Genomic DNA, 14,381 nt, shown 5'->3' on the forward strand with positions numbered 1-14,381 from the left:
GCCTGGCCACAAAAAGTTCAACCTTTCATTATGTGGTTCACGTGCACTCAGAACTGCCCCTTCTCCTCTCCCATCACCAGGTCAGTCCCCCTGACTCTCTGCTCTCTTTTAATTGTATTCTCCCCTCTCACCCCTCTCAGACACCCTCCCACTACTTCAACACACAATATCCAGCTCCTCCTCTAATTCATTAAAAATAAAATAAAATTTTTTTTTAAAAGACCTGCTTAACACTTTCTTCTATTTTCTCTTTCCCCCCCCCCCCTTTTTTTAAAGCTCAGACTCGGCAGGTCTTTGTTCAGGTTCTGATTTGATTTGGTGAACTTGGTGTTTTCAATTTGCACACCGCCGCTTTCACCTGTGATGTCACAGTGATGGCGGCTAATGAGGGAGGCCTGACCCGCATGTAGCTGCGACTGAGGACGGGGCCAGTCCACTTCGCTAAGGGTTCTGATCTGCTCCTACCCTCACCTCATTACCAGAGGCGGTGGGCTGGGAGGCAAAGAAGAGAGAGAGAGAGGGAGGAAGTTGGTGATTAGGAGTTTGAGCACACACACCCACAGTCATTCACAAATATTCATGAAAACACTGCATACACACAAGGCCAGATTCTTTATATTCTCATTCCATATATGCACACACATATGCTGCACACACATAAACAACTGCCTTTACAAATAAATACACTAAGATGCATTCTTACTAAACACACACTTTTTAACCATACAGCCTTTGCACGCACATTCATCCTATAATATGCCCACACAAGCATTTTTTGGCCACAGACACTGATGCATAAACACGCATATAGTGTATCTGCCTAAGACATTAAACATCATGTACATCTGTGTTTCTACACCAAAATAAAAAGCAAAAACATGCATGATATCAACAACACACACATTTTGGCGTACTGAAGGTTTATGTCAATCACTACAAAGTTGTGCTGCGCATCCAAACTTTGTTCAATACCACACTTCTAGTGCAGACGCCCACATTTTAATGATACCAAATGCGCCGGGCTGTGTGTGGATGAAATCAATATTACATGAAGACATTTAGAATATTTCAATTTGATGGCACGTTGATAAATAAACTCAGCTTTTTGGGTTTGAATCCAAAAATGGGAGTGTGCATATGTGAGAACTTCTCTTAATGTAGGTTAGATCAGGCAGGAATACGGGTAATTTAATCAACTTAAATCTACATGTGGGGAAATGAACACTCCACACAGAATATGGACCTCATCTCCTCCTGGATTACTATTCTCAACAGACCTGTGCTACTCTAATGAGGGGCAGAGGAAGAGGCCAGCTGGACACCACTGATCCTTCACCTCCCTTCCTATCTATACCTACTGAAACCATCCACCAACCCTGCTGCTCCTCTGCTCCCACAAGCCCCCGCGTGCCCTCCAGTCCTGCTCTGCATACAGCCATTAGCACCCCTCTACCCCTAACCTTCTGCTTCTCTACACCCACCACTCCCTCCACCTGCCCCTCCACTCTCTCTCATTCTTTCTCTTTAGTGTCTGCCTCCATCCTTTCCTCCGTCTCCTCTCTCTGCTGTCACTCCGTTTTCCTGGGCACCTGTCACTTTTCCCTTTCACTTTTCCCCTGTATCCCAACCTCTGTTGTTTTTTTTTTCCCTTTCTCTTCCTCCATCTTCTCTTTCTCATCTCCTCTTAGCTGTCACTGTCTTTCTCTCCTTATCTGATTGTCTCTTCACTCCTTCCATCTATACATCCTTCTTACTCTCTCTCTGTCACCACCTCCTCCCCAACCACCTCCCTCGTGTCTGTGTTTTTGTGTGTGTGCGTGTCAGCATTCAGCACCTCAGTGGAGACAGGGTTTATTGGGGTAATGCATTTATCACTGCTGCAAGCCAGGGCCTCACCTCCTCCTTTGAGCCAGTGAGTAATGAAAATAGGATCACTTCTGACAACACTCTGCAACACACACTCGGACTCACACAGATGCACTCTTACACACACACACACACACACACACACACACACACACACACACACACACACACACACACACATATTCGTGAATGTTCCTCAAAAACGCTTGCATTTAAACATCAACATCGATGAAACGCAAACTTCCAAGGAACCGAGGAGATTCTTGTGCTCATAAACTCAGAAACGCTTGCCAGCTCTCCAAATCAGCTCTCCTGTCACAAAAAATGCCTTCTAGTATTTTTTTTAATAATAACTAGATGTAATTACTAATTCTTATGCTTTCTTTTAGACAAAAGTAGTTAGTTAACCCAATACTGTAAGCAATAATTATTAAATAACTGCTTATTTAATTACACAGAAATGAGAAAAATTGTTCTGTGATAAACCAAATTCACATTATCTTGACGTTAACATTGATTACATAAACAATTACACAAATTCCTGAGAGGCAAAATGAAAAGTAATCTATCAAAAAAAAATCTATTGATGTAGCTGACCTAAAACTGATATTAGAAAAGTGCTAAACACATCAGCATTTAAGTGATATCAACATCTTTCAGCGAGGCTTGAAGCATCTAAAATCATATTCAAATTTTAGCTGGAAAAAAAGAGCAAAACAAGAGAATTTTGCTCAGTGCAGGTGGGAAAGATATTATCTTAGTAAATAACTACAGGCTACAACATTATTAGCCCCATATCACAAACTTTGCAGCGGCTGAGCAAAAGTGTAGAGATGCCGCTGCAGTTTTTAATACCGCACAGTTTGGACACTAACAACTTAAACTCTGCACATGATAAACTTGGAGAGCTGTTCAATAATTTCCTGATAGAATACTTAAAAGAGCAATTTAAATAATAAGTGAAATTTACTAAGTGTACCTAAATGTTGGCCATCTAAACAAAACCTTAGTGTCTACAGACATAACATTATGACAGCTTGGGTGTTTAGCAGGATTCGCAGACCTGTCGCCATATATGCTTTGACTGAAATTCACAAATATTCCAAGACCATCTCCAAATGAGTATCTATGGATGTGACAAGTCTGTTAGGGAATCTGGTGTCTAATACCTATAATATGCACTCATCCGAAAACTAGAAATATCCTGCAAAAATGGACTATACAAAAGCATCAATTATGTCTATTTTGACCTTGCAGGTAAGTTTGATGTATATCTCAGTAATCTGTGTCTACACATCATTGAAAATAAATTGTTAGGGTACCAAAATAACCAAAATCTAGGTGAATTTCAGCCCATGAAAATATATGCAACTGCCAAATTCTGTCAAACAATCACAACCACCAACAATGACAGTACTGAGCTAAGCCTCAAATTCAAATATTGTGTTGCAACTTAAAAAAAAAATACTCCACTGCATATAATTTCTACTACATTATGAACTTGGAAGATGACAAAACTTTCTTCCAAATTCATTTTGCTGCATTATAACACCACTGGACTCACTTGCCACAGTTCTGAACTAACATCTTTTATCATGTGGAATCGAAAGGCAACATGTCTGACTATTTCAGCCGTGGTTTCCTAGGGAGAAAGAAATCAGGTAAGGATCAAGTGTTAATGGCCAGGGGTGCCTGTCTAATCCCATTTGGTCTGGCAGTGTCGGGGAGGTGGGGGAGGTCTTCACCAGTTTAAAACGATACCATCACCACAGGTATTCGAGCCGGGCTCAGATTGGCCTTGACAGAACAAAACATCGCCGCAGCAAATGACTCAAGCACCTCCCATTACATCAAACTCGAGAGGACAAGGTCAGATCGGCAGCGACATAAAGTTTAAGCTTAGAAAACAAACTTCTCTTCAAACTGCACTTTCTTAAACGCAGCGTATCGTGGCGAGGGAGATTGCTGCTAATACACCAAGTAGTGCGTGGAGAGCCTAAGTCAAAGGACTGCTGACTAATGTGCCGAAATGGTCGGGAATACTCTGTGGTATTGCAGATGGCAGAGGTATTTGTTATTCATATGGCCCTCAAGGTGCATCCACAAGGTTTGCGTGAAAGTGTGAGTCTCGCACGTGCACGTGTGCATGTCTATGTGCGTACGCTTTTGTGCGTGCAAGTGTGTGTGTCTTGTGCAGAATCCGCAGTGCTGAGGATGCCATTAATGCTTGCTGCTGATCGCCCTCCCACATTTAAATAACAATAGTGCAGTCAGAGAAAGCATCGGTGTGAATCCAACCCACAAAACACCCAGGAGCTGCAGGCCCCACTCCTGCTGTGTGCGCGTGTGTATGTGTGTGTGCGTGAGTGCGCACTTTGTGTGTGTGAGTTTAGGTGCTCTTGCTTGTGCTCAACCCACCACATATATGCGAGTCTGAGAAAAGACAGTAAGACAGAAGAGGGGAGAGAGAAAGACAGGGAGGAAGAGAGGAAGGCAGGCTGCAGCAGAGTCTAAAATACACAGCCACTGTGTTGTGCAGATGGGTTATGTGATGAGAAACTGCAAGTCCACAGAGATTTCCTATTAGCATATACTGGTGACCCTGGATCCTTCAGTGGAAGAGCTGCTTGTCTTTTAAAATGAGTCTGGCTCAGATGGACTGAGTGCTGACTGAAGGTTTTCCATCTTATTTTTGCCTCAGAAATAATAAACAGTTCAGGTGTCCTCTCACTGCAAACTCCACTCAGCCACTATGCAAGGCACGCCAAGTGACAGCAGATACTAAATTAACCAAATTAAAGACATTTTGAACGCCACTGAACATGCCAACATTCAAGCAGTGATCTTGCATGATAGCGCAAAAAAATGGGATAGCACATTAAAAAAATCAAAGTAAGTCAATACTGTCCAATATTCCCCTGTATGCTGTTTTGTGTTAAGTTCCAACAGGTTTGTGGATCGAATTTCCAAATATGAAAGAATTGAGGAAATCCTTCAAGACTTTCTGCTACTGGGCAAATTATTATTTTAAACATGGGTACTGATCTAAAATTTCACAGCTGGCACAGCTCTACTAGAAGATATTATCAAATTCAAAACAAAATTTATTTTTGTTTTGCTTGTTTTCTGCTGTTTTAGTCCAGTTTGGTTTTTCAGTGAGTTCAGAAAAGATTGGGGGAAATTTTCTTTGGTAACTTCTGTCTCTTTTAGATTGCAGAAATTGTTTTGCATTTTACTGTGATAGGAAATTAAAAAATAGGAAATAAGACATCTTTTGGTCAACTAGACCAAAGCAGCTAGCCTGAATCAGCCATATTAGTTAGTAAGTTACTGTTAGATGTATCTCTTTGACAAAAAGATACAATTAATAGCATCCGAACTACCCAATCAGTGTTTTATTTAACTATCCTGTAGTTACTGTAATCATTGTTGGATTAATTATCAGTTTATTTCCTACAATTATATCAAAAAAACTAACAATTAACCCAACAAACAGTGTACTAACGGGAATTAGTTGAACGTCACTACAGAGTACTTACCAAAACGCACCATGTAGTCTATTTAAAGTTGAATTTAGCCTTGTTCGTCTTTCAATACTGGTGATGACAGCATCCACCTGTGAAATACACAGTAATCCCGTCAGTATTGCTGGTTGGAGCCAGAGTCCACTCTCCACCCTCAGAGCTAAACTTTACTCCGGTCTGTGGTTCTCATTTATTTACATCGTAGTCTGACTGTTGGTTTGCTAGCTTACACACACTGATATTAAACTAGCTTTTTTTTTTTTTTTAAACTTTATTTATCACATTATAGACATACAGTCAAGTAAAACAGGGATCACATAAAAGATAACATTGTGGTAGTACAATGAGGAACAGAAAGAGTGACAAGGACAGTGAGACAAAAGTGAGTACAAAAAATAAAATAAATTAAGGGGAACATAAATAAACAAAAGTTTGCAAGAGCCAAAATCAAGTTAGCAGTTTCAATCGGTTACAGATGTTAACAGTCTTGAGAGCCTTAGTGTTTTTTGATGAGGAGATTGTCCTTATATATTGTGCAAGTTCCATTTTTAATACAAGAAGTTCAGGCTTTCTGCCGAGGACTTTTTAAACTAGCTTATTGTGCTAACATTTTAGTAAAGTTAGCTCAGGCAGCCGTCGAGCATGCGCACTCACCAGAGGTCAACTTCATTTTTCAGCTACCGGTAGCTTCGAATTCATCACGTCTGTTTTCCGGTTCAAGTGAGAAACAGGTGAAGAACAGGTAAGTCTTTAAACTCACTATTGCTACATAAGACCACCTGCATCCAGTATGCCGTCACTCCACTCTCTACACTCCTTTTTTCTATGTGCCCTTCATGTTTGTTGTTGTCCAGTTTCAATTGAATTTAATTCATATAGCCTCAAGGCACTTTATATTGTAAGGTAAAGACCCTGCAATAATATAAAGAAAACAGAGAAAACCGCAGGAAGGAAAAACTCCATTTTAGCAGGAAGAAAACCCTGGCAGAACCAGGCTCAGGGACAGGCGGTCATCTGCCAGACCAGTTGGGGGTGACCTGTAGAAAAGAGATGGAAATGAATAATAACAAATAATTAAATGCAGAGTGGTTTGGCATTCAAATGTGACATTAATAATCGTATTCCAATATTGAGCGATACATTATGTGTAAGTTACCTTTTTTATTGCGCTATAGAGCATTTTATTTATTTATTTTTTAAGCAAAAAATTAAGTATTTATACTTACCAGGCATTAGTCTGATGAGCCTGTATTTTTTTCATTATTTCTAATGCTTTAAGTGATGAAATTGATTATTTAATTATAATAATAATTACCTCTTGGAAACTTGAATTATGAATTATTTTTTGTTGTTACTTTTCATGTTTGAATTTCCTTCATCTTGCTTCTTTCAGTTATATAAATTTGTTCATCCTTTAAGCATATAGATCCTATTGACACCATGTGTGAAATATATATATAAAACAATTCCCCTTCAGTAGGCATCTTACATAGCAATATTGTCATTTTTTTAAGATAAAATTCCCTAAAAGTAGTTTTCAACATGTTACAGTAAGCAAGAATATGTCGGTGTGACTATATATAACTTGTGAATACATTTTCAAGGTTTCGAAATGTGTAAATGTGTTGTTTAAACATTATTTCCAAACTTTAGATAACCAACAGTGCACCATAATCCTGCACACATACATCCCTCATATACTTTATATAAGGCTGACTCATTGTTTGTACTTTGTGTGGACCTGAGTGCACGTGATAAAGTGGAAAACCAGCATGCTGCAAACTCCAGTGTCTCACCTCTCTATTACGCTTCGTGAAAATGTTTGCTGTCACAGAACACCCCCTCACAAATACAAATGCACACACTGACATGTACTGCATGCACAATGTGTATTTTTAGCACATGTACACACCCTGACTGATCCCACTTCGATTTTTACAAGTAAAAGTTGCATGACTGTGGAATAAAAAAAGCAACAAAAAACAAAACAAAACAGCAATTGACATAAATAAAGCGCTGAGATTCTCAAATGTTCCTTTGAAGGCACTCAGCAAATAAATTAAGAATACTTATAAACTTCTCTCCCCATGCATCCTCTTTTCCCCCTCCACATCTTTTGATGTGCCACAAATTGATGCCTAACAGTCACAAGAGCACAGAACACATGACAAGAAGAGGAAAGAAGTAAAGAAAAGGGGAGGCGGAGAGAGAGGGGGGGAAGCAAAGCAAAAGTGGGATGCCGCGGGTGTACATAAGTTGAGAGGTTTGGGAGAAGAAAAAACAAAAAAAAAAGACAAGAGACAAAAAGAGTGAGAGGCTGAGTCTAATAAGAACCAAGAGACAGCGTGCCGATGTCTTGTGGTGCCATTTGAATACAGGGCAGCAGCAGCTGGAGTCTGTGTCGAACAGCTCTGCACTTCACACAGCATCACCATCAGGAGAGGATAGCACTGGTACTACTCTGCTGGAGTCTTATACTGCTTCACACACTCCCACAGACCAGCCTCTGTGTGTGTGTGTGTGTGTGAATGTGGGAATGACTGGAGCTCCATGGTTCTCATTACTCAGCCACTGTAATGTGCTCGCCTTTCTAGCTTACCATATTGGGGCTGGTGTTCCCACTGCTGGCTTACAGAAAAGGAAAGGACCAACCTCACCTCTGTTCTGAATGCATTAGCACACATCACATTTTCAATCTGGACCTCAGCTCAGGTTCCCCGCGAGTCTACTGAATAGTAAGAAAGTATATGCATGTAAGTGCGTGTGTGTGTGTGTGCAAGAGAGTTTAAAAATACCCATACTCCTGCTCTGTGCTGATAAGTTGTGTTATGAGAAACTGCCAGGGCAGACAGCGGGGTCATTAGCATGACTCCCAGATTGAGTGGTAGAGGGAAAGGAAACAGGGAAGGGAAGAAGGAAGGAGGGACGAAAGTCAGAAACTACTCCCAAGTTTCCAAAGTTTTCTGGGAGGGAAACAAGTGAGCACCCAGTCAAGAGTGTGCACAGTGTCCAAAGACAAACATAACCCTGCGACCCCTGCTCTCTCAGCCATCTACAGTCTGATCATCTGGCTGCTTTGATCATCTGCCACCTCCAAAGTCCATCTATTCATAAATGGAAGCACTATTTTTATTTTAGTATCCATGCCCATTGCCTTTCTTATAAGTCGCATAACTTTCTGCACCAAAGTTCCTTGAAACTCTGAAAAAGGCATTTTCAATGACTTTATGCTTCTTCTCCAATATAGTTTTTTTCCTTCACTGCATTTATTAGGTTTTTCTATTTGGACCCAAGTGCTGGTTTCATTCAACTTTCTTTTCTTATTAATATCCTGAAACTCTAACACAGTCCTATTTTGTGCCCCACCCTATCATTAATAACATATAGTAAAAGCAGCATTGTCACGGTGTAAAACTTCAAGAACAATTTGCAACTCTTTTGGGATGCACAGAAAACTCATGCACCCAAAGGGAAATCGTTTAATGTGTTGAATTCTTGCTGTTTAATTTGCAGGTCTTAGAAAAATGAATACAGATTAGAGCAGGAAGCCCTTTTTGCTCCACATTAATCATCGCAGGCTGTCTCCGATTTAACTCATGACCTAACTTGTAGTTTTGGGATTGCTTGACTATATTAACAGTATATAAAGCAGTTAGACACGGTTGTGAGACGAAAACACTACTTGATGCTTCAGTAAAAATCAATAATGCGATATGTAATAATATGCCAGACAAAGGGGGAGTTTTCTGCATCATTACTCTTGATTTTTTTCTGTACTTCTCCCTAAGATCTGAATATACATTTTATTGGTTTATTTAAAGACCTTCTTTTTATGACTGCTGTTCAGTGGTCCCACATTCAACTACGTGAGTTTTATTGAGTTAGTTTAAGCTTTTAAAGTACTGTGTATGAGTTGTGTTTAGATTTGTTTTTGCCCCAGTCAATAACACACTTAAATATGACCTTAGGATCTTTGTTTTCTTATGTTCTGTTGCATTAAAAGCTCCCAACTCTCTTTACTCAAGCCCACTCCATCACTTTTAAACGCACTTCGGTGCGGGCATTCTCAGAGGCCTTTTTGACAGCTATAACAACGCTAGTCTTTTGCCTTGTGCCGTTCAGCGCCGAGCAGCCTTTGTAATGTCTTGGCAGTAGCCGCTTCGGTATTCTTCTTGCTCTTGTTATTCCATTTAGGGGCAACAAATCACGAAAAGCAAACCTGTGGTTGTATAAGTCATGCTGGGACCGTAAAGGGAAAACATAAAAAAAACAGACGGGCATTAATGGAACGGCTAATAAAGTCAGTTTGTGTGAGAGTGTTGTGAAGGATTTACTGCTGACACACTGGTTAATGCACGAGCAGGTTTTCCCTCAAATGTTATTTTTAGAAAGGGTCTAGGGTCTTTTGGAATCTTGTCACTTGTTAACCCCTTGTGTTCTCAAGAATTAATAAAGTCCTATAAAAATGATTTTTTTCCATTTGTTACCGGTGGATTGATATGAAAGGATGCATAAATCTCAGGATTTATGCATCCTTTTTAACTAAAACAGGTTACATCAAACAAACATCTTGAGATAAACTGTTACAAAACACAACCTGTGGCTGATACATTTTTTTGTTTAGTTTGAAGAGCAAAACAGTTATGATAAGGTCAGCAAATCTGACCTAAAACCTCATCATGTAAACTAGGGACTTTGTATTAATTATATGTCACAAAATGAATACACCACACCTCAAATGGCAAAACATTATGTCAAAGGTGTTGGCCGAAATGACAAAATAAAGTTATGTTAAGTAATTAGAAAGCACTTTAGGCACAAACATAACGCTGTGTCCTGGTCATAGCTTTCCTGCAGGTCTTCACCTGGACCCCCTTTTTCTGTTTTGAATTTTAAAATAATGCCTTCACGAGTCAAGGGTGGCTTGAATATATGAAAAATTTCTCAAGCAATAGATGGAAAAAAATATCAGATTTTTTCCAATATTCTCTTGAATCTGAGATATTCAGCCTCTGTTGATTTCACTGGTCAGCTTTTTGCCTTCAGAATCATTGCAGCCACACAAATTCCTTCTTACACAGGGATGAGATGCTACAAGTCTGTAAAATGTATTCAGATATTGTATTTTAAAGTTACTGTTCTATTAAAGCAGACAGCTTCTACATAGCGAACGACAACAAAAAATATTACCGCTCAATCTATCATGTGAGAGTGCATTCAAAGTATGTCACGGACCTGTTTCAAACACTTTTAAAATCACTGCTTACCCTCTCACACCAAACATGGTTACAACGGCAAGACAAAACCTCGTTGCAACGTCACAACTGTCTGGCTTCTCCTCTAACACTAATGAGCAAGTGAAAGAGTGGGAGAGTACCCTGATTAGTCTGGCAGCATCAGTGTCAGACACTCTGCGGGGTGCCCACATCTCAGTGTGTGTTTGTGTGTGTGTGTTTTTTTGTGTGTGTATTATGTTTATATTCCTGCATTTGTATGGCTGCCAGTCTCTCTGCTCTCCTTTCCGTGCCATCCCTCCCTGTCTCACTTTCTTTTCTCTCGTTCTCTAAGCTCCAAGAACTCTGATCCTTGCATTCGCTCAGTCTGGCAAATGACTGCAGGGGCTGACAATCCACTGTCAGCATGCACCGCCACAGTCAATAACGCTGTCCCATGTCACTGCACTACACTGGCTAAAGCTCACATTTCTTATCCCTCCCAAAAACTGCTGCTTAACAGCCCTTCTCTGCCTTTGCCAATCCTGCTAAAAGCATCACCACAGCCAGCTAATATCCCCCACCCCTCGAAAACCCCACCCTGACACGTTTTTGGTTGTCCAAATGACCAGAACATCCTTGGTTGAAGTGAACGCTGCATAATTTAAGTCCAAGAGTAGCACCCAGAGAAATATGAAACCAAATGTGGTGCGCTTTCCACGATGCCCCTGAATTCTAAGCAAGTGATGGGTGACTGATCCAGCTGTCTTTCTGTAACAAGATGAGGTCATGTAGGCTATACTCAAATACACACGTGAATTGCATACGCGCATGCACGCATGCATGCAAGGGGTGCAGCGGAGCTCAGAGTGTTACCAAGAAATTGTAGTCTCCATGATAATCCACTTCTCCTCCATCGTGTTCTATTAACTTCACAGTGCACGCACGCGCGCGCACACACACACGCCCCCTTCTCTCGGCCCACACGCTCGCTCACAAATGTCTGCAAGTGTCAGGACCCGTGTTGTCCAGCTCCATTGTATCTGCATGAGGCTGAGATAATGGCATCTGTCGCTGTTCCTTTTGTCAGCGCTGTCCCTGGCCCCGTGCTCACTGCTGGTCCCCATTAGCTGGCTGCTGGCCCGCTGGCCCCTTCGTTCCACGCTCTGCTAGCTGACCAGAAAATGCAGGAGACGCCTGTCCCTTCCTCTAACTTCCACTGTCGTTATCCTTTTCCCCTCTCCTCATACCGCTTCTCCCATTGCTGCACATTAAGGGTAGTAGAGCAGTTTGCTGTACTGGTTAGCTTCTCAAAAAAAAAGCAGTGAACACCTTATGACAGGTCTGTTTTGCTTTAATGATATGTTGCAACAGAAACCTCAAACTAGGTTTTCTGTTTGTGTGTCGGCTGTGGGAAAATCAGGTGATGTTTTTGGCATGGATGGGTTTTTATTGGATACCAAAATATCCCCATGAAAGTTGTATTTCCTTACTTAAGCTTTGTCCACCTGACTGATTTTTTTAACCTAGGTACCAGAGAGATAACAAATAAAGCCTCCAAAATGAAGGAGGATAGTTAATGAGTAAGCAAAGAAGCTGGACCAAGGTAGTGACTTACTGACTCAATTACTGTCCAAATAATGCCTTTATTACTTTTCTGTTATGATTGGCAATCTGTTATCCAATTACCCCAATTCATTTATTACAAAGACACACAAATCTCTTAAGTTAGCCATCTTTTTAAAAGAAGAAAGGTAGAAACAAAGAACTTTTGAACACCCTTTATCCTGTTACACGACTAGGCATCTGGTTTTTGTGATTTACAAGATGCCTTGTGCATATTTTGGAGCAGTTCATATTTGTATTACACGTTATTAGGAACTCCAGTTTTGACTATAAGCAAAGCCGAACTGCTATGATCGTGCTACTAACTGCCTTGCTTACAGTTTTTGATGTCAGATCATCTCAGCACCAGCTTGCCTTGTCTATGCTGAATAATTGTTCTCACTGGAGCTCCAGTGTAGCCTGTATTACATCTGTCACCTATCTGCGACGTCTTACTTAGCCACATCATTTTTCCCTCATCTCTCATAAGCATGGTTAATAAAATGTAAAGATGGGAGATAGCACACCGCTGACTGAGTTTTATTAAGAACGTAATAGCAATATCGTCGTCGTAATGATACTAAGAGATCTGAGATGATGGGCGGACCGGCGTGCGGAAGTGGGCATGACATCACAGGCAAAAGTATGTTCTGCTCGCTTTATTTCATTATTAGTTAAGCTTACTTATTAGGGACAGGGGAAGGAGGAGTGTTGCCTTTGATAAAGCAAGGCAATTTCAAGACCTGCTGCAGCGCTAAATTACAGTTGTACATCATACGGCTCGCTCTCTGCTGCTTCCTCAACTTCCCCACAGTCTCCTTTTTCTCCAGCTCTCTCTGACTGGAAGGTCTCCGCGTGTGATGTTGATCTCCATGTTGCCTGCACCACGGAGCAGAAAGACCGGCCAAAGAGCGAGAGACGGCAGCTGAAACAGCAGACAACAGCCCCATCTACAGATTCTTTTCAGTCACTGTGATACAGAGTGGACACGAGGTGACCCAGGTGTTCCAGTAAACAGTAGCTCATGGATATTATTTTACCAATATCTTGATTGCATGTAGTTTACTTCAGTCACTTTAAATTCAGCCTGGGTAAATGAAGAGAGGTTTTTGGGGGTTTTTTTTTTTCCAGCAAACTGACAATAAATACACCTGCTCGGGATGAAGTGCACACATCCAGGTTTTGCATTATTAGAAGCACGCTTTGTTTTTGCTGCTACAGTACAAGTGCAATAGCTGCTTTTTAAGCTGTCTGCAGGCATGAGACACGTTAACCACCAGACAATTTTTGTTCCCTCAAGTGCTTTTTCTGTATTCAGATTTTGTTGCCGCCTCAGTTTATTTGCTACTATTTTTGTCTCGGTGTACTTCGCGTCAGCATATACAGAATTAAATACCTTTTAATTTCTCGAGCTACGCTGGCATATAAAAGATGCTCATATTTAGATAAATTAGATACATTTTGACTGTTGAACTTACTTATGTGTGCATCTGTTCTTGTATTTCAGCTGTTGTGACACTTGAATTTCCCTGCATGGAATCAAAAATGTTTGATATTCATATTGGAATTAAAGGACAACTAAAAATGACTCTGTTTATTCTTTTAGAGTGTCTTCATTTAAGTATATCATGGGCTCTTCATCTCACCGCAAGGTCTTCCAGGAATAGCTATGACTTCAAATGACCTTCAAAACATCATAAGCATGACCTCTCTACTTCTTCAAATGTGAAGTGACATGCAGATCAACAAACCATCCGGCTGACAGGCCTAACCTATCTGCCATTAGTCCGTCAAGGTATCACACTTTGCTTTAATTCACCATCTTTCACAGTGTCACACTTTATATTCCTTGGCATGGGTAGGCTACATGTGGATGCATAATTTATCTCAAATTAGCGCCTATTTGAGTAAGAATCAAAGCAAGGCGGCTAAGGTTGGAGGAGAGCTTAAGGAACCGCAGGGAAACCATCGGCAGGATTAATGCGGGAGATTTTTATAAGAAATTACTGGCTTAATGAAGTGGATAAAAAAGCTGTCAGTGTTTTATTGCATCTAAATTGTGTGGAAGTGGTGTTTAGCTGTCTCGCCTACTCCCCACATAATGGGTCGTGACAGTAGCTGTGAGGCTTATTTAACTTAACTGGTGAATAACTTGCATGGTGAAGCTATTCAC

At 40.7% G+C, this 14,381-nt stretch overlaps 2 long non-coding RNA genes across 3 annotated transcripts in view; one reads left to right on the forward strand and one right to left on the reverse strand.

Moving 5' to 3' along the window:
- Positions 1-5,537, reverse strand: part of LOC143420955 (uncharacterized) — a 75,199-nt gene extending 69,662 nt beyond the window's left edge. For both annotated transcript variants that reach the window (XR_013100699.1, XR_013100700.1), the window contains exon 1: positions 5,406-5,537. This is a non-coding gene — a long non-coding RNA (uncharacterized LOC143420955). The remainder of the gene's footprint in view (positions 1-5,405) is intronic.
- A 104-nt stretch (positions 5,538-5,641) lies between these two features.
- Positions 5,642-13,778, forward strand: LOC143420954 (uncharacterized). The gene is made up of 3 exons (XR_013100698.1): positions 5,642-5,772; positions 6,068-6,132; positions 13,039-13,778. It is a non-coding gene; the product is annotated as an uncharacterized LOC143420954 (long non-coding RNA).
- The last annotated feature ends 603 nt before the right edge of the window (positions 13,779-14,381 follow it).

Source organism: Maylandia zebra, linkage group LG11 (genome assembly GCF_041146795.1).
Source record: "Maylandia zebra isolate NMK-2024a linkage group LG11, Mzebra_GT3a, whole genome shotgun sequence".
Lineage (NCBI taxonomy): Eukaryota > Metazoa > Chordata > Actinopteri > Cichliformes > Cichlidae > Maylandia > Maylandia zebra.